The 19,804-nt window shown below is 39.6% G+C and overlaps 1 protein-coding gene across 5 annotated transcripts in view; it reads left to right on the top strand.

Moving 5' to 3' along the window:
• The window catches only part of thrb (thyroid hormone receptor beta), a 187,396-nt gene that overhangs the window by 99,014 nt on the left and 68,578 nt on the right, over window positions 1–19,804 (top strand). For all 5 annotated transcript variants that reach the window (XM_034704717.1, XM_034704719.1, XM_034704718.1 and 2 more), the window contains exon 2: window positions 5,247–5,313. The gene's annotated coding sequence lies outside the window, so the exon portion shown is untranslated. The remainder of the gene's footprint in view (window positions 1–5,246; window positions 5,314–19,804) is intronic.

Here is a 19,804-nt window from a genome sequence, read left to right as displayed (position 1 = left end):
CAGTGTGCAAAAAACACAGTTGTAAACAAGTACAGAGAGGCGCCTCTCCCTGCACAAAAGGTGACAGGGGGTGATCATCCCCGGAGCTACCGGAGCTAATACAAGCAAATTCAACACTAACAACACAGCATGAAAAATAATGGAATAATAAAAAGCATTCTGACATTTGGATGTGTTTTGGGGATTTATAAGCAAGTAAATCAGAGGATTATTACATCCTAAGCTTTTAACTACAGCTGTTCTGAAACGTATAGTATTACACTGTAGTAAAATACCTCTAAATACAGCCTATAACAGTGACGAAACCACGTCTTTCCTTTGATCCCAGAATTTATAAGAACACAATAAGATCAGCTAATTTTATTGTCGAGTTAAGTAAACGTACCACTCAGAGACATCGTTGTAGCCAAGGCTAAAACATTTGAACAGCTTCCTTCTGTGTTCGGGATTCTGGATCATGTGTGTAATGTACTGGCACAGGTTCTTCTGGAGTGCTTGCCATATTTGTTTTGGTGTTTTTCCGCCTCTGCATCTGTTGCCTGCGCTGGTCTGGGCTCGGACATCCAGGCAGCAGATCAGCACAGCATCTCAATATCAAAGCATCTCTGCCCACTCAAATTACTGCATGGATAACGAGAATTCATAACCTTTCTTCAAACAACTGTATGTTGTAAAAAGCTAAAATCTATTCACCTTTATACAGTGACCTTTAATAGTTAGCAATGGAGTCTAACGTTATAAAACAGTGTTTTTTAATGTTATGGTGGACTCAGCAGGTCTGGAGGAATTGTTAGTTGGCCTTGCACTAACATATCTGGCCAATTATTGAAAAATGAAGCCTGTGTGGAAGTGCAAAAAACTGCAGTTCTTCAAAAGTTCGCTGGAAATGTCCACATCCACAAAGTCAAGGAGACCCTGTTGGAGCCCATATTAAAGCTCCGTTAGGGACTTTTGGTTTGTGTCATTTATGTACCTCTTGTGGTCTTGTGGTACCTCTTATCTCTTCGCTGATTTTGTCCTACAGTAGTGTTTTCAGACATGGTCAGTCTTGCTGAAGGTCTTGTTTGCTCTTGTAGGGAATGACGAAAGAACAGTATACATCTCAGTCTGTTTTATCAACATCTAAAAACTCCTCACAGGAGCTTTAAAGCAGAACTGAGCATGTCTACAGTCTAGGACATAAACACTCTTGATCCCTGTGTCTGATTTCCTTATTTATACACTGTTCAGGGTGAATGCTGTGTTTATGGTCATATTAAAGCTAAGCGCTATGTAAAATCATGCATAATTAGGGGCTCAGCTGGTTTGAAGTTAGCATTTTGAATATACCATCATTGTTAGGCTTCACGATGGCTCTTCAGAAACAACGGGAGACATCTTTGAGACTACATCCATTTGTCATCCAGACAGTAGAAATGTCTTCACTTGTTTGGCTTCCTTTTTGTTCGGCACTCCCATAGACTGTATAAATAATAGACGTAGTATCTGTCACTCAAACATGTTTATTTCTGCTGTAAAGATCGGCTGTTTTGAATGGTTGTGTATGTGGTTTCCGGTACATCCGGAGCCAGCCTCAAGTGGACACTCGAGGAACTGCAGTTATTAACACTTCATCATTGGCTTCAATTCTTGTGGCTGTAGGTTGTCGCTTTGGTCACTCCCAAGATTTTTAACAGAAACAAATGATGTCTCCTCTTCTTCAAAGCAGCTTCATGTGTAAAATCAATGTAACTTTACTTTCATGCAGGCCCTGGTGACAGCTTCCACACATAGTATCCTTATTTTTCGGTCGATGCATTTATTAATGTTCTTCCTCATTTCTGAATGACTCTCAAAGTAGACGATGAAAATGTGAAGTGGCCCCCATTCCCTGTATGTATTTGTTCTTGCATAATAAGAGTTTTCACTGCTTCAGACGAGCAATCACATCAGATACTGTATGTACAGGATTAATGGTACCCAGCGGTAATTCTCTCAGTCTCACACTGGTATCAGGTCAGTGTTAGTATTTGTAGCTGTAACATTTCTAGTGTCATCATTGGGTTGATACAGACTGTGAGTTGAGAGTTGTTGGATGAGGGAAAATGTTTCTTGAGTTAATAACTGGAGGCACTAATCACACTGGAGACATGAAGCAGATCACACACACAGTAAGCTCTTGTATTCATTAAGTTTCCCTGAAACCACTTGACGGACCCCTGTGAGGTGGAAAACATGAGGAGGAGTCATGCTCTGCTCTGACTTTACTTCACCATTTACATCCATTAACGTCCAGCCTGTCCACACTCATCCAGTCGGCTCAGCTCGACTTTCTCCAGGCCCATATGCCGCTCTTTCTCACTTTAAATTCATACAAAGCGTTTGTACTTTTAGCTCACTGAAATGGGGAACAAATGGAGACGACCAACAGCAATGGATGCTGAAAAATGTGCGTCACATTGTCAAATATAACTCCAATCACCATGGAAACTGAGAAACAGAGTGTATCAGTGGGTGTTTTTTTCACAACTGTCTCTCTTTATCTCTCTCTAAGACACACACACTTTTCTTGTGCATCTCTCGCAGTGTGTCTTTCTCTTCACCAAAATGCACACACATCTCTGAGTGAATAGTATCACTTGTTGGAAGGACATGTTGTCATTGCAGCTGCATTTTACAGGAAACGTTAGCAGTGAAGTTAGAATCAAACTCATGAACAGAGCAACAGATATGCAGCTCTAGTTTTCAGAGTATATTATTGTGTGTTTCAGTTTTCACAGTGAAATAGAGAACATTTTAAAACAAAGTGTAATTGTCAGATTCACAATGCTGATGAACTTCACTGAACATTTACCTGAAAGCTGTAACAGCATTTGAAGCTGATGTATAAATCTTCTGTCAAACATAAATGAAGATTTTTCTTTCCCCTTTAAAGACATTATGGGATATATTATGTATGTGCACTCATTTATTCATAGCTGACCTTAATTTGTTTCCAAATTGGAAACGCTCTGTGCATTGCGCTGTCAGATTTTTTGTAATTTTGGTGACACATGTCCACCAGACGCTGGGAGAATCTCATTCTCATTACACTTCACATCAGCCAAATTGGCCTGACAACTACAGATATAACATCCTTACTGAGATTTATCAACCCAAAGATCAGGTCTTATTTCATGGTAAGGAGTTAAACTGTTACGAACTGTTGTGTCAGACATCATTGTTGTTTGTGTTAGTCGCCCACACAATTAAACGTCATCGCCCACCGCCAGAATTACTAGCTGAGTGAATGAGTTATTCATATTCTTATTAACCTAGGCCTGGAATGCGGGATATATATTGTGTCACAGCTAACAGACACTAGCTTGGGCTGTAGCTTCAGTTAATGGCCTACTGCCATAATGCTATAATGCTCTACTACCTGGATGTAAACAGGCACAGATGACAGGGTGTCATCTCGTACCATGCCGTGGTTTGTTAGTATGTTGATCTAATAGATGAAGATAAAGTTGTATGTATGCTGTGTCTGGTTAAACTGACATACTGTATAACCTCTCCACCAGAGCAATGAGAAACTAGCACAGGCGTATGGACTTTAACCTGCAAGGAGGACTGAAGGCTGGTAATGCTAGCTCTGAAAGTGTTAGCCATTTTCTGTAAACTAATTTGACGTAATTTACCTGCAGACTCTGAGATCCCGTTTTTAGCTGTTTGATAAGTAGAATTAATTTGTGTCTGATTCCTGGGTGTTTTCTTACCTTTAGACACGTTGAATTTAAATTTCTATTTAATGACTAAGAGAGTAGTCCTAGTTTTAAACTTCCATTTGACAAAACAGTGAAGGTAAGTGTGAAAGGACCATCAAAGCCGCTGCAGGTTGTAACTTACTTTGACCTTAGTTGTGTAACCACAGTGATCCGTGTAATGAAGAATTACTTACTGACATTTCAGGTGTCTGCTGCAACTCTGGGGAGACTTGGAGACAGACCCCTTGTGATGCAAGATTCATTTCCATGCATTTGCGGCACATGTCTAATAAATGTCTGGCCTACATAAGAAGAATAATTAGGCAACATACAGAAATGTACAGCTCACGTTTCTGTTTTCGCTCTGAAGGGCTGCAGGATGTAGAAACAAGGTGTTTTCTCCTTCAATGAGGGATGTAAAGTGTGTTGATAGAGAGCAGGAGGAGACAGAGATGAATGAATGCATGCAAATAAGACTATTAACAGAGTAAATATGTAAATCAGCAGTATATACAAATAGGACCTGATGATGTTGGGCAGACAGTGTTGTTAAAACAATAATTTCCTTTCAGATTAAAGTGCACCGTTATATTTCCCCTCAGATGAGATGCAAATGTGACACACACAAACATGTGCATGCTTGTTTGTGTGCGGACTGACGAGTGTGTTTTAGAGAGCGCTGCAGACGAGCACGGAGGGAGGAAGAGCGTTCCCATTAGAGCGCCCATTAAGTCTGATTACGAGTGATTACCGTCTGTCGGAGGGAGATGACCAGCCTCGTTGTGACGCCGAATCAACAACATAAACAAATATTTTCTTTCTCACTCTCATCATAATCTAACCACGTCCTGTTTCTGTCTTCTTTCCTTGTGTCTCAGAGCAGACCACACTCAAACCTGAGCGCTCACTCCTGCTGCCTCACTGCACATGTTGTTTGGTCACATGTTGTTTTATTTATGGACGTTTTCCTCCCAAAATGCCGCTCTCCACTTTAGGGACTCTTTCAAAAAAAAAGAAGGAAGATATATTGCCTCATTTGTGGGCCACCAGTCCAAAAGGGAAAAGACATTTATAGTGGGATTTCTTGGCTGCGTAAGAGGGGGTATTTGTGCTCTTAACCACATGTGGAAACCACCAGAGTGTTTTTTTTTTCTGAAGCAGCTGTGGGAGCTGTTTCATTCAGGGTATATGTTGCATATAGGTCAGCTTAGCCGGATGTTCTGACCTGACTGCATCCTGCTACACAGACACAGCACAAAAGGTGTCGATGCTAGGTTCAGCACTTAATCGTAGTGTATTCATTTCCTTTTAATTACTTGAATTCAATTAAAATGTATGCACATTCCTGGATTGACTGTATTTTTAATGAGAAGCTTTTAAATCCCTTTGCCTCAAGTCCATTTTTAACACCACAGAAACATGTTTGTGTTTGTTTCCAGCCCTCCTGACGACCTCCTGATTTTCTTTATAGCTGGAATGTGATTTCATCTCCATTGCTCATTAGTTTGTGTGTTTTTCTAGGTGTTTCTCTCGGGGAGCTCAGCGGCTCCTCAGCGCTGCCTGGAGTCAGACTTCACCACTTCCTCTGGTAAGACCTTCATTTTGCTCAATTCCACACAGCCAGAGTCGTGCAGCCTGCAGAATGCCAATACACAGAGTTTCTCTCTCTGCTAGACCTCCCTGCTGTGGCCAAGACACACACACAAACACACACACACACACACACACACACACACACACACACACACACACACACACACGCACGCACGCACGCACGCACACATATCGACACACACAGAAAATCCATGTGTCTAGCAAACCCGAGTCGTGATGTAAATGTAATGAAGCTGTAATCTTGGTACTGATCCAGGAGAGATCATTATGTGCCAGACTGGTGATTTGTCAGTTCATTCTGCTTCTTGTCTTTGAGTTTGACAGCTGCAGACTGTGCACATGTCAAAAGGGGAAGACTGTATGTGTTAAAATATTAGCATAGTTCTCATAATATACTAGATATTTCTTCAATTTTATGAGGAACTGATGTTGAGAACAGGAGCTTATATCTCTAAATTCAAGGTTTCAATTACTGACTGGTACAAAATGATTCAGAAAAACAGATAGGAATGGCTGTAACGTAATCCTGCACCCACTCGAATATGTCCTCTTAAAGCTCCAGTTTCTTTTTGTGTTCATTTTGGCGCCCCCTCTGGACAAGATGGTACCTTTTATATTTTGCACATCTTGTCCTTTTACATGTGTACGTCATATTTCCTGACAAAAGATTTCATTGTACTTTCTTTTAACAGTCAGATGCATCAGTCATGAGTATTTGTAGCGCATGAAGCATAGACAGTGTTAGAGCCATATGTGTGTCAATATTATGTGTGGACTGTTTGTTTGTTTGATGCACTTGTGTGGAAACTAGGTGGCGGGTGTGTCAAACCAGGTGTTAGAAAGCATATAGGGAAGAAGACCCAATCAGTGGCAGGTGAGCTGCCTACCGGGTAGCAAACAGTTTTTGACCGTCTTGTTCCGTTTTGTTCCGTCTCGTTACGTTTTGTCATCGTATTGTCTACAATAGACGTAAGCCTGTAATCCTACAAGTTCGATTAGATGAAAGTGTGGATTGATCGGCTGTGTGTATATTGTGTGTCTAATAAACCCGTTGATGTCAATGCACGAGCGGACTTCATTCATTCATGCTGACGAGGAGGACGCGTCAACTGAGTCCCGGTAAAGCAGCCCCTCAGTGGCTTATAGGTGTTTTGTTTCGTTTGGCGAAAGCAAGCCACTACATTAAGTCAAAAACTGTTTGCTACCCGGTAGGCAGCTCACCTGCCACTGATTGGGTCTTCTTCCCTATATGCTTTCTAACACCTGGTTTGACACACCCGCCACCTAGTTTCCACACAAGTGCATCAAACAAACAAACAGTCCACACATAATATTGACACACATATGGCTCTAACACGACAGGTTTCGCTTTACTGTTCTGTAATACCTCCTAATACCTCCCCCCTTGCAGAGGTGACAGGGATTCAAATTGCAAAATAGAAGTTGTCAACCAATTTGCTAATGGTCTTGTTTTCTTTTGTAAGTCTTAAAGAGGCATTACTCTAATTTCAGTCTGTTTTATAACCAGTTAAAAGCTCCTAACATGGCTTTAATGTGCCTTTTTATAGTGTTCAGTGTCTGACGACATTACAGGAAAGACTCCAACAGAGATAGATTTTACTGGAGGGACCGACTTTTACTGTAATTAAAACCACAATCTCTTTAGGGCCACCAGACTTCCTTGAAAAAAAAGGGTAATTTTACATTTTACAACTTCTATTGCGATTCAGAAAATCAGACTGTTAGTGCAAAAAACAGGAGCTGCTGGTGTTTCAGGAGTTTTGGGCTTGTCTTGAGCCACTTTCACACATGCAGGAAACTACTACAACTTCACAAAATTTTCAGGATGGGTAACATGTGTGACCGGAAACAGCCCAAACTTCTGCACTACCCGATATTTAACTTGTTACCCCCTACTATTCCAGTGTGAAGTCAGGGTTGGTCGATGAAAAAACTCAGCAAAAAAGGTTCAGAAAAATCCACAGGTGAGCGAGTGGAGGGGTGATGTCTATGTCATGCAACTGATGCGAGCCAGGGAAAGCAACACACGACAGGATGAATGCGAACAAATGAGATCAAAGAAGGAGAATTGATTCCTTGACGAGAATAGTGAAGATTTCTGAACAACCATCCAAAACATTATTAAAACTAGATATAGTGTAGGTTCACCACCTCCCTTCATCCAGCAGGGAGGACTCCAGCTGTGAGGGATGTGTATTAAAAGGCAACTTTGGAAAATGTAAGAGGTAGAGCTCCTGAATACGTTTAAAAAATATCAGGAGTGCATTTGGTGTTTAGGATGGTCTGTTCTGCTCAAAATCAGTTTTTAACACATAAAAACATAAAAAATACTGCATGACAGTAAAAACTATGTTCTGCTGGTTGCTTTATGTAGAGTTACACTTTTTGTCAACAGAGTCTAGTACCTTCAAAGAGGTCCAAATGAAGTATTACGCTGTAGTATTCACAATCTTTGATGTGGCTGTCTGCTGAAGCAAACTACTGAAGCTATTCCAAAATATCTTGTTCTTATTAATCATTTGGACCCAAAAATCGTATCAAAAAAACACCAGACTTTTTCTTTAATGTGAGGGGAAATATTATGATGCAGAGATAGATTACGACCAATCATCAGAGAGTAATTATCCTAGTGTTAGGGTTTAGGCGTCCACCTCCAGCGATAATCACTGTGAGCATGATTTAAATATACGGCTCTGTGTCACAGACAGTTCACTGAAAATGTTATCAAAGATGTTCATACCAATAACTCCACATCAGCAGTATTTCTGTTGGACTTCTTCGTTGTGTTAGCTCAAACTTTGGTTTCAAAGTTTGAAAAACATTCTCATGTCAAGATCTATTAAACAGCCATGATTTGGAGCTTTAGTGAACATGACATGATTCCCATCAGCAGGTTGAGTCCGCCAAGTTGTCAGAGAAATGTTGATGTTATCGGCCGTGAGGCTTACACACACACACACACACACACACACACACACACACACACACACACACACACACACACACACACACACACACACACATACACACACAGTGTTAGCGCTGAGGAAGAACAGAAAAGACTTCGATCGCTCAACTAAGATCACAGAATCAAAGAAGTATGAAAAGCTGCTGAATGGACCTTGAGATTAAAATAAAAGTTCCACTTCTGTTACAAAGTTTGAGAACAAATTAGATCCGGGTGGATGTGATGAATCAGTATGAAAGGCAAAGTACATCTGCTTCCTCTCGGGCCTGATAAGGCAGCTTCAGAAAGGAAACACCTAAACTACTTTTTGAATGTAACGTACTGTAGGACCTGAAAAGCCATTGAATGTTAAATATGCTACTTCAGGTATTTCATGAAAATGTAATCCAATTGGACTTTTTTGTTCTTTAATATTTGACCTCTTTTTTTAAGGCTTAGAAGTTACTTATTCATTATTTATTTATTTATTTATTTATCTATTTAAAAAAGAGTCATCTGATTATACTTGTTGGTAGTCAAAGTACAAAATACTGACCAAGGACCTCTTTTTTTTAATGCCTGGTGCTATTTTCTGTATAAAACTAACGCAGTTCAGTTTCAGGGTCGTTCGTGCACAGATTCCCCAGTTCACAGCGCTCGGTTTAAATGATTTAATCTTTTAGATTGTCAAGCTTTTCAAGCCCCGAAAAGTTATAGAACAGATGTTCAGGACCTCCCTCCATGTAGCTGCGACCAAGCGTCCGCGAGAAATGAAGCCAATGTGGAAGTGTTAAAAACTGTAGTTCATCATGTGACTGCTTGAGGCTGGCTTCGGAAGTACCAGAAACCACATACACCCCCATTCAAAAAAGATGATCTTTACAGCAGAAATAAACATGTTTACAGCCTGGTTCACAAAACAGTTGAGGTCAGAGTAGTTAATTTCTCTCTCGGCACAGACTGTACGGGGGTGAACTATTTTCATAGTGCAGCAATTTTGAAGATATTAAGATTAAGAGTTTTCCATTATGAGAGGCACAACTGACTTGACTGACAGGTGGGAACACTGTAGTTGTTGGCTAGGAGGCTCAAAGCCCACCTCTGTACCTCACAGTAGCTCAACAGGGGTTAGGTTGACTTCATCATTTCCAATATGGCTCCCGCCGATGATTGGCCTCAAAACAGCACTTCAGAAACAGATGGGTGACGTCACGGATACTACGTCCATTTATTATACAGTCTATGGCTGTGACACAGCCGGTATGAGAATACTATTACGGGGCCGGCCAGAGCCAATACCTGCAGCCATCACACAGTGAATACACTGCAAGTTTGAAACAGCACTTAAACAACGTATGTCACTGTTACAAGTGATGTTATGAAAAAAACATTTCCCATTTATTTCATTTTTTGATATGTTGTTGTTTTTTCATCCACAACCATCTGGCGACCGCCAGAAATGATCTTGCTATTCATAATTATATTTAACCGATACGTTGGGACATCCAGGATATTAAACTATTGTTTGGAATCTAATCAAAAAGAACTCCATTGGGTTGATCAGCTGAGCAGGCAATAGTTAACTGACCTGTCATCAATGAATAATTTTCCTTCACAATTGAATCACAGGCTGTCTTTACTGTTGTAATAAAACAAACTTATCATGCTGTGATCTGATAACAAGGTTTATCAGTTTTTATCATTTGGGGTGTTTTTGTTACATTTTGACATAAAGCAGCTCATCTTGTGCAGACACATCACCACAGACATGCCTCCATCGTCGCTGGAGTCATAAACAAAGGGCCTCCTCTTTTCCAAACTTCCATCAAAGAGCTGCTAACAGCTTGACGTTTAGTCTGTCACATGGCTGCATCAGAGCAAAAGGTCTGCGCTATGAAAAGCTCCAACAGTTCTCCTATTATAAATCAAGAACTCAATGGGTCTGATTTAATGGCTGGTGATTGGAAATTATCAGAAGGTCATGAGTGACATAGTTCAGACAATCAAAAAGTACCACAGCTTAATTTAGCCCCAGGCTTGTGTAACAGTGTAAATCTGACTCCGTACAAACTGGTTGTGGAGCTAACAACAAAGAGGCTTCTACCCACAGACATAAAGTGAATGAAGAGTATCAAGGAGCAGGCGTAAGAAAACACTAGAAAGAACATTTCTTTCTTTGAATTTCAGAAGTTGAAATGTTAGTAATTAAGTCAAATGTTTTATATCACAGTCAGGTTAAAGAAGATTAAAACATGTCCTTTTTGTCATTTGAAATGTTGAGGGAAAAAAAACATGATTTTGGAATCAGTTTTGAGAGCAGAGCCCCAAATAAGGTTTGATTTGCCGAGGTTATTGTCAAAGTATTTTTAAAAAATGAATATTTAAAGTTAAAATGTTGACTCACACTTAGAGAGTTTTAAAAATCTGAAAAAGAGACGACAAATAATGACAGTAAAAGTCCATCAGGTCAGCACAGTCAACAGAAGAACCGATTCTTGTGTGGGTTTAAAGCGGAAACTCACACTTCTGGAAAGTTCTACTCATAATCTGTTAAAGAACACTACAGCAGCCTCTTTGTCAACAGAGCTGTCAATAAAAGAGTTATACCCGTTTTAGCAACACATAACTAGTTAAAACTAAAATTCTCAGAAAAATGAATACTTCAGCATCATCAACCTTTACTTATTCCTCATAAATCACTGAGGTTTCCCTCATTTACAGTCATGATGAGATTAAAACAAACTCAAATTAACCAAAAACAATAACGCTGAGTGAGGACAACTGCACTCTGAGATGAAGTGAGCCAAGATAATTGCCTTGAATTGTTCAGGAGAAACAAAAGTGTCGCTCTTCAGAGCCTGTTGTAAGTAATTCCACATATTTGGAGCACAAATTAATAAAGACACATTTTTCAACTTCAGAGCAAACATGGGGTGCCTGAAGCATCAGACCGTTGGTGGATAGGGTCCTGTGGTCAAGTTCAGCATAGACGTTATATACGGAGATGAACCATATAAGTGATTATTGCCCGGCTGTCTTACTGATCTCCCGTCTGTGTAAGATGCTTGATTCTGATTGGACAAAACCCCTTGATGATGGTTATTAACTTTCACTAACATGAGCAACACCAGAGACAAACTGATCACCCATCATGTCAAATCAATCTGCTGAAAAGAGTTCAGACACATTTAGCTTCTGCTTGTTAACACTATAGACTGTAAGGTGATGTAAAAACGTTAGTTTCTGTTAGCATCAAAACAATGTGGCTAAGACGTTAGCTTCAGTTAGCATGCTAAATTTGCAGGCTAACGAACATTTTCATATTGGATCCTGTCCATCAATATGATGAAGGAGCGGAGCAGGTGAGAGAAACTTTAGGTTAGCGATCTCTACAAAGAAACTTAAACCATGAGCGGTGGTGATGATAGCAGCAGGGTTCAAAGTTGTGACATTAGTTTATTTTTATTTTTTTTTAAAGTTATATTTTTAGGGCTTTTTTTTGCCTTTATTCCATAGGACAGCTGAAGAGAGACAGGAAATATGGGGAGTAGAGAGTGGGGGAAGACATGCAGGAAATGGTCAACCGCTCAGGAATTGAACCGGCAACCCCTGCGACGAGGACTGTAGCCTCTGTATGTGGGGCGCTTAGACCACTAGGCCACCAGCGCCCCGACATTAGTTTATTTTTAAAGGTGTGTGAACCGCAGAGCTCAGAGAAGAAGGAGAGCTGAATGAGGACAGTTTCATGTTCAATCCACCGCAACAGGCAGAGAAGAATCCATCACCATGGAACACTAAGTGCCGTGGAATCACTGGAACTATTACAGTACATACATTATCCCTCACATATCACGTTGCTTCGCCATAAGAGTCCAACTAACTTAATCATAATGAATACAATGACGAGTGTCACAGTGGTCACCAGTTCTAGGAGCAGATTAATACGCCTAACTTCCACCAGATCCGTTGAGTGTCCATCTCCTCTCTGCAACGGCACCAGAGCTGGTTTCAGTACTAGTCGTTGTTTGTGCTTCCACCCGCTCCACTCTGTTGCATTTTTGCTCCTTCTCAGCTCCGGTTGTCGAGCTCTCCACAGCAGCAGATACGCAAGACTTCTATTTTCGCCGGATGCCAGAGTATGATGCATCAATCAGTACAGAGCAAATCGAACAAAACAGGAAGTCAGGAGTTGAAACAAAACATGTGGTTGACTTTCAGAATAAAACACAATGTTGACGCCACATTGTATTTCACTTACCCATCATGATAAGCAGAGCCAGGCCTCGAGTCAACAAGTTAGAGGTTTCCAGAGTCCAAAGACGAGAACATGGATGAGGAAAAGCTCATGTTTTTTTATTTTGTTGGCTTTACTTTTTGGGAGCTGTCATGCTGTCCATCTTCTTATTCAAACTATGGTCTGACCTCATTACTGCTCAGTACAGCTAGGTTGAGTGTTGGAGCTGAAATGTAATATTGACATGTGAGATGCCAAACAGGATTTCTGGGTCTGCAGGTGATTGTTAGCTCCAGCTGTCAGCCGTTTGTCATCACTGAGTCCTCACTGCTGGTTGTTTTAGCACTGCATAGATTATTGGTTGCATTACTTGGACCGGCTCAGTCTCCGGTGAGGGATTGTGTTCATGACTTCTTGCAGCGTAACAGGAACACTGTACCATTTCCTCGGCACACCGGATAGCCCCTGTGTTTGGTCGAACCTCCCTGACATTGGCCTGTGTGTTTTTTCCTGGCAGCCAGAGAACTTAATGTAATATGATAAGTGCACCGCAGACTCAGACACAAAGTCATTCGGTTGATTCTTCTGTTAGCTTGAATTCTTTAATGAAAACACCATCTGCTGTCCTTTTCTGATACCAGTTGCCATGATGACGAGCCTGGATCACATTGCACAGTGTGATGCAGCTTCGTAAATTAAGTATTAGAGAGCTCCGGGCATGATGGGCGGCGGATCAAGATTGACTCTTATCTGAATGCCACCTCAAATAAGATGCATTTTGGTCAAGGCTGTGATGACTATTGTTTACTGCTGCTTGTCAGTGTTGATTCATGATGCAAGCTGACGTTGTGCACGATGAGATTACCACTGAGGACTGTCAGGAGGGCTGACATTTAGACTCAGATAAAGCCCTGATGCCCTTTCACTTTTCAAAACAACCAGAGCCATCAAATTTATTACAGGTTAATGCAGGATTTACTGCTTCTGTTTTAAATTTATTGGGCTTTTTTTTTCCATTCAAGTGGGTTTTTTTTGTCATGTCCTCAAAATACACACTGGTGGAGGGAGAAAGAGCAGAAATAATATGATATTGTTGGAAAATCCTCCCTTACCAGGAAAAATGCTTCCGCAAAAGTATTGTTTTTATTTGAGCAACTTTAAAAGTGTAAAAATTTGACCTGTTACTGAAGTAAATGCTAAAGGTATCCTTCAGCATATTTTTCAAGGAACCCATCAGCCTGTGTTATACGGTTATTCTCTGTTTGAGGTACTTAGAGGTACTCTTACTAAACATTTGTTGTAGTAACCTAAAAGCAGCTGCTCAAAGGTACCACTGATTTAAGTTAGCATGGCAAGACAGCTTTATTTATGGCACATTTCTTACATGAGGGCAACTCAATGTGCTTTCCATTAAAACATTAAAAGCATTGGAAACATTCAGACAAGCATAAAAGAGCACAACTAAAATGACAAATATAATAAAACAGAAAAGAAAAGGAAAATTAGAAATATATTGAAAGTAAATTTAGAATTTGCATTTAAAGTGAGTTCAAATAAGCTAAGATAGGAAGGCAGTGGCAAATAAAAAGGTCTTAGTCTTTGATTTAAAAGAGGTGAGAGTTGGAGTGGACCTGCAGCTTTCAGGGAGTGTGTTCCAGATATGTGGTCCAGATGGTTCATACAGTAGCAGCAGATCAGCAATGTATTTTGGGCCTAAACCATTCAGTGCTTTTTAAACCATCAGCAGGATTTTAAAGTCTATTCTCTGACAGACAGAAAGCCAGTGTAGGGATCTAAGAATTGGAGTGATGTGATCTACTTTTTTTTGTCCTTGTTAGAGCATGCAGCCTCTGTTTTAAGGTTACTTTAACAGCTTTTTATAGGTACCCAACGTGTTTGTTTCAAAGAAAGCTTATTAAGACGCAAGATTCAAGTTACCATTTCGCCTCTGTTGTAAGTTAGCACTTAGCCTCTGTTATAAGTTACCATTCAGCCTGTTTAAAGTTAGCATTTAGCCTCTGTTTTAAATTACCAAATTACCTTTCAGCCTCTGTTTTAAGTTAGCATGTGTCCTCTGTTTTAAGTTAGCATGTGTCCTCTGTTTTAAGTTAGTATGTGTCCTTGTTTTTAAGTCAGGATTTAGCATCTGTTTTAAGTTAGCATTTAGCCTCTGTTTTAAGTTACCCTTCAGCCTCTGTTTAAAGTTAGCATTTAGCCTCTGTTTTAAGTTAGCATTTAGCATCTGTTTTAAGTAAGCATTTAGCCTCTGTTTTAAGTTACCCTTCAGCCTCTGTTTAAAGTTAGCATTTAGCCTCTGTTTAAAGTTAGCATTTAGCCTCTGTTTTAAGTTACCCTTCAGCCTCTGTTTAAAGTTAGCGTTTAGCCTCTGTTTTAAGTTACCCTTCAGTCTCTCTTTCAAGTGAGCATTTAGCCTCTGTTTAAGGTTACTTTAACAACTGTTTAAAGGTACCTTTAGTTTTTGTTTCAAGGAAAGCTTATAAAGATGCTTCTAGTTACCATTTAGCCTCTGTTTTAAGTTAGCGCTTAGCCTCTGTTTAAGTGGTATATGTAACAGCTTTGAAAATATAATATCTAGTATCTGTTTCAAGGTAACCTGAAAGAATTGAATCTATGAACTCTTTAGCCTCTCTTTTAAGTTTTCCCTCAAGAGCTCATAGTACTTCAGTATTAGTTTCAAGGTATCCTTAAGCAGTTGAAGCATCACATTTGATCAGAAGTTGTATCTGTTAGGTGGGTGTTTTTTTGTTGTCCCTGCAGTGCAGAGCAAAACAGGAAAAGTCTTATTCATAAAGTAATTGTGAAATTCAAAGGATTAAAAGTGAGACCAAAAATTTCCCCTCTGACGTTTGTTTGTTTCCACATGACTTTATAAAACCCTTATTAATGGTGCTTTATTATAAGTGATGTTCTGTTATTGCTGCTTTTTGATGGAAATGAACACAGGCAGAGTAAATCATGACTTTTATTTTTTTTATTTCAGCCATAACAAACTATTGATTTGGAAATAATTTGAAGGATTTAATAAAGATTGTTATTTCTTCCACTAAGGAATTAAGTCCGTAAATGTTACAGTAGGATCTGTTTCTAAAGCAACACACTCTGAAATCTCAAAGGAAGACCACTTTGCTGTTTATTTCACATTCAGCTGAACCTTTCCATCCACGGTGGAGTGATTGATACTGGAAGAAACACTCACACGTGACTGAGGTTTTCTATCCAGTAACTGAGACTTTTTTTTACAATAACCAGTCGTTAACCACAGCCGTGGCACGTACTTTCTTTGGTTACATGTTTACTTCATGTGTCTTTTACAATTTTGTTGATTTCTTTTTCTTACAGCTTGTTGAGTTTTTAAACCTCACTTTCTTTTTCGGCAATGTTTTCCTCTTTTTTCTTTCTTTTCCCTCCAGGATCTGTGATCTGAACCATAAATAAGAAATGAAACTGTTCATTTTCTGATCAGAACTGCGCCAAGAGTGGCCGTCTGTAGAAATGACAAACTGTCAGGGCAGACACAGTTTTACATACTTGTAAATAATAGACCATAGGGTGCCGTGATATATCAGTACGGAGTGAGCAGTTGTTTATCTATGTGATGAATACTGCAGAGAAATCCAGTGATCATGAGATTAGTGCTGAGAAGTAAAAACTAATACTCTGATACACAAATCTGTCCCAGTGGACTAAATTGTTCCTTTCCTGGGAAAAGTCTGCCAGTTTGACCTCTGTGTTTTAAGATGTTGTTTGAATAAACCCACATGAGAAATGTTTGTATTATTGAAACGTTTAACAACTCACATCTGAAATGGTTAAAAAGAACCCAAACCACATTCCTCTATTGTTTTTTTTGTAAAAGCCAAAGCCAGTTGTGATCCATGAGTCAATGTTTAAAAATGTGCAGTAATCTAAAACCTCTATTCATAGGTCAGCAGGCTTTGTGGTAGATAGAGGGTTGTTTTTCTAGAGCATGAGTATGAGACGCAGTGATATCAGCTCACCTGATATCTTCTTCACTCTGTGCAACAACAGGAAATGCTATAGAAGCATCACAGCTCTGTTTGTTCTCATCTTTACATTCTACTGAAGTGCAAATGAGACTTTGCTGCTGTATGAAGTGAATCACTGAAACCAACGATGAACTTTACCTTCAATAAGCAGCAGCAAGTACCAGAATGTTTAGAGTGGAGACGGATATTTATTATGTTTTCAAAATGCTACGGAGACTTCAGATCCTAAAATAAGAGACTTAACAAGATCAAACTTTTCTCTGAATCACATTGGGAGTTGACCTTCCAGTCATAATGCCTCTCAAGTGGGCATTATCTTGCTGCTAATAACAAAATCAAAGCTTTAGTTGGACTTGGAGCCTGTTTTAGTTATATTTTATCAATGCAGGTGGCCTGTTTGCTGAAATAAGCTCCAGAAAAAGTAATAACGTATTTCAAATTGGGGCTGCACCATTCAGACTACAATGATAATCAAGATTATGTTGTCCGATATTGAGATCACAATTTGCAAACATGCTGCACAGTGATGCAGTGGGTAGCGCTGTTGCCTCACAGCTAGAAGGTTCCTGGTTCGATTCCCGGCTGGGAAAGTGCCTTTCTGTGTGGAGTTTGCATGTTCTCCCCGTGCATGCATGGGTTCTCTCCGGGTTCTCCGGTTTCCTCCCACAGTCCAAAAACATTCTCACCAGGTTAATTGATCACTCTAAATTGCCCGTAGGTGTGAGTGTGTGCATGAATGGTTGTCTGTCTCTCTGTGTTAGCCCTGTGATAGGGTGGCGACCTGTCCAGGGTGTACTCTTCCTTCCGCCCGAAGCCAGCTGGGATAGGCTCCAGCCCCCCGTGACCACTAACAGGTTAAGCGGTCAAGATAATGGATGGAATTTGCAATCATGATTACTTATTAATTTTGTGAACATTTATTAAACTTGTACTAATTAAATAAACAGAGCAATGCTTTCAGTTGTGTGATGCTCTGGAGCAGTCACAAATGTTGCATCAACTGGTCTTAAATGAGGTTGTTTACCTGAATGTGGTGCATCTTCTGAAGGCAACATGTGATAGAATCATGGAAGTAAAACCGTTTACCCAACATTTCACTTCATTGTGCGACATCCCTGCTAATATAAACATGTTTGCATTAACCTAAGACTTAAAGTGAGGTTCTTTGGTGCATCTCAGATGCAGGCTCACACTGCTCTGCTGTATCAGGTCAGTGATGCAAAGTACACCGAGCTGTGACTCTTTACATTTTGCATGCCTTTGAGGTAATGCCACTTTAGAGAAGTGAGTGCGATACAGATCAACATATTTTTCATCTAATGTGCACACTCATTTTCTGAAGCCTTCATTAATTGTATCTATTTATTGTATTCATTAATTATAAGGGACAGAGCGCATAAATGAACATGAACATGTAAATGTTCCAGATTGTAGCCATAGGCTGATTTCCATCCTTAGTCCGGGGCAGGTTGTTAGTTCACATATATGAATATACATCAAGCATTTACATGAAACACAAACAATGTACATAAAATCAGACAATATGCAGAAACCAAACAACATAAACTAAACATCACTCTACAAACAAAACATAACAATACAAAAGAACAATGTTCAAGAAAAAAAACATGAATTAAGTGACCGTTAGAGTTACAGAGCATTAAATGTATAAACAGCATAAGGCTGAATAAAAAGAGCCAGACTGCTAAAGTGCTGCTTTATTGCACATAATTGTGATTGTAAATTACACAGTTACTGTATGTCTGTCAATTTAAAGTGCTGGTGTAATTAAATATAACTTTACTGCATAGAAGTTTGCATTGTATCACATTAACCCCATTATTTATACAACACATATCTTTGTCACAGGTTTTGTGCACTCTTTGCAGTCTTTGTTTTGTCATTCTTGACATCATCCTGAACCCTAAATGCCTCCAAACAATCCATAACAAGTTTCTCCCGACCTGTTTTTTACTCTCTCACTCCAAACTGCCTCTGTGAGTTTCACACCATACATGACGTGACCACTCCCCCAGAAATCAAGATAAAATCTCTCAGTGGAGAAAACACATTTCTATCATCAGTACTGCTGTCAACTTTGTGTCCTCAGTCACAAAGAGGAAGAGTGATTGGAATGATGTTCTATTAGTTATGCAACCCTTCTTTATTCTTCAATTTGTGTTTGTTTCAAGTTACCGTTTATTGTCTTTTTCAAGGTACACTTGTTCTCTGTTTTAAGGTACCTCTAACAAATTATAATAGGCACCATTATGTGTCTTTTTCACTGTACCCTTTATCCACAATGTTAAGTTGCCCTTAAACCTCTAATTACAGCTACCCTATAAAGCATTTGATTCAAGGAAGCCCTAAGCAGCCTTGTTAGGGTACCCTTTAGCCTCTGTTTTCAGATACATTATGCATCTTTATGTTTACCTCTCAGTATCTGTTTCAAGCTGATGTGTTATGGTGTCTTTAACAGCTTTTATAGGTATTATTTTTGCATCTCTTGTAAGGTACCCTAAGCTGTGTTTCAAATAACCCTTTCCCTTTGAGCTGTAGTTAGGTACCCTTTGTTGTTTAAGCTAAACTTGAGCATTTAGTTCAGGGTCTGTTTTAGGTACCATGAACAGCTGTTTTAAACCAGTTTCAATGTACCCCCTTGTGACCGTTTTTGGTACCAAGTGTGTTTCAGTAAGTGCTAGGTGGCATCTTTTGTAATATGCCCTTCAAGAAATATAATAGGCTCCCCTCTAGTGTGTTTTAGGTACCTTTTAGCAGCTGTTTTGATGGACTCTTTGTCGTTTAAGTGACTCTTAAGTTACTGTTTTAGGCACCCTTAATTGTCTGATTTTAGGTGCCATTAAGAAGTTGTTTTGAGGTACTCTTGGTTGTTTAAGATACCCTTTTGCATCTGTTTTAGGTACCCTCATGTGTCTGTTTTAGGTACTGTTAAGTGCTGCTCTCAGGATTAGCCTTTTCTCTTAAGATCCCCTTTAAGATTGGGGATTGCTACAGATTCAGGGGATTTTTAGAGGTTCTCTTTGGTGTCTGTTTTGAAGTACCCTGCTTTAAGGTTTTTGCCCAAACCGGCTCATTAATGATCTTCTTCTTCTTTACTACAGAGAACAATTAAATGTTGATGCCATTTGTTCTTAGATGTATTATCTGGCAGTGGTGGCTCTTACCACAAAGTGGAGCATATACGTTTTAATAATGGTAAAGATTTTAGTTGTTG

The sequence above is a fragment of the Notolabrus celidotus genome, chromosome 16 (genome assembly GCF_009762535.1).
Source record: "Notolabrus celidotus isolate fNotCel1 chromosome 16, fNotCel1.pri, whole genome shotgun sequence".
Classification (NCBI taxonomy): domain Eukaryota; kingdom Metazoa; phylum Chordata; class Actinopteri; order Labriformes; family Labridae; genus Notolabrus; species Notolabrus celidotus.
The sequence above is the reverse complement of the archived record's forward strand: the minus strand, read 5'-3'. Positions and strand labels throughout refer to the sequence as shown.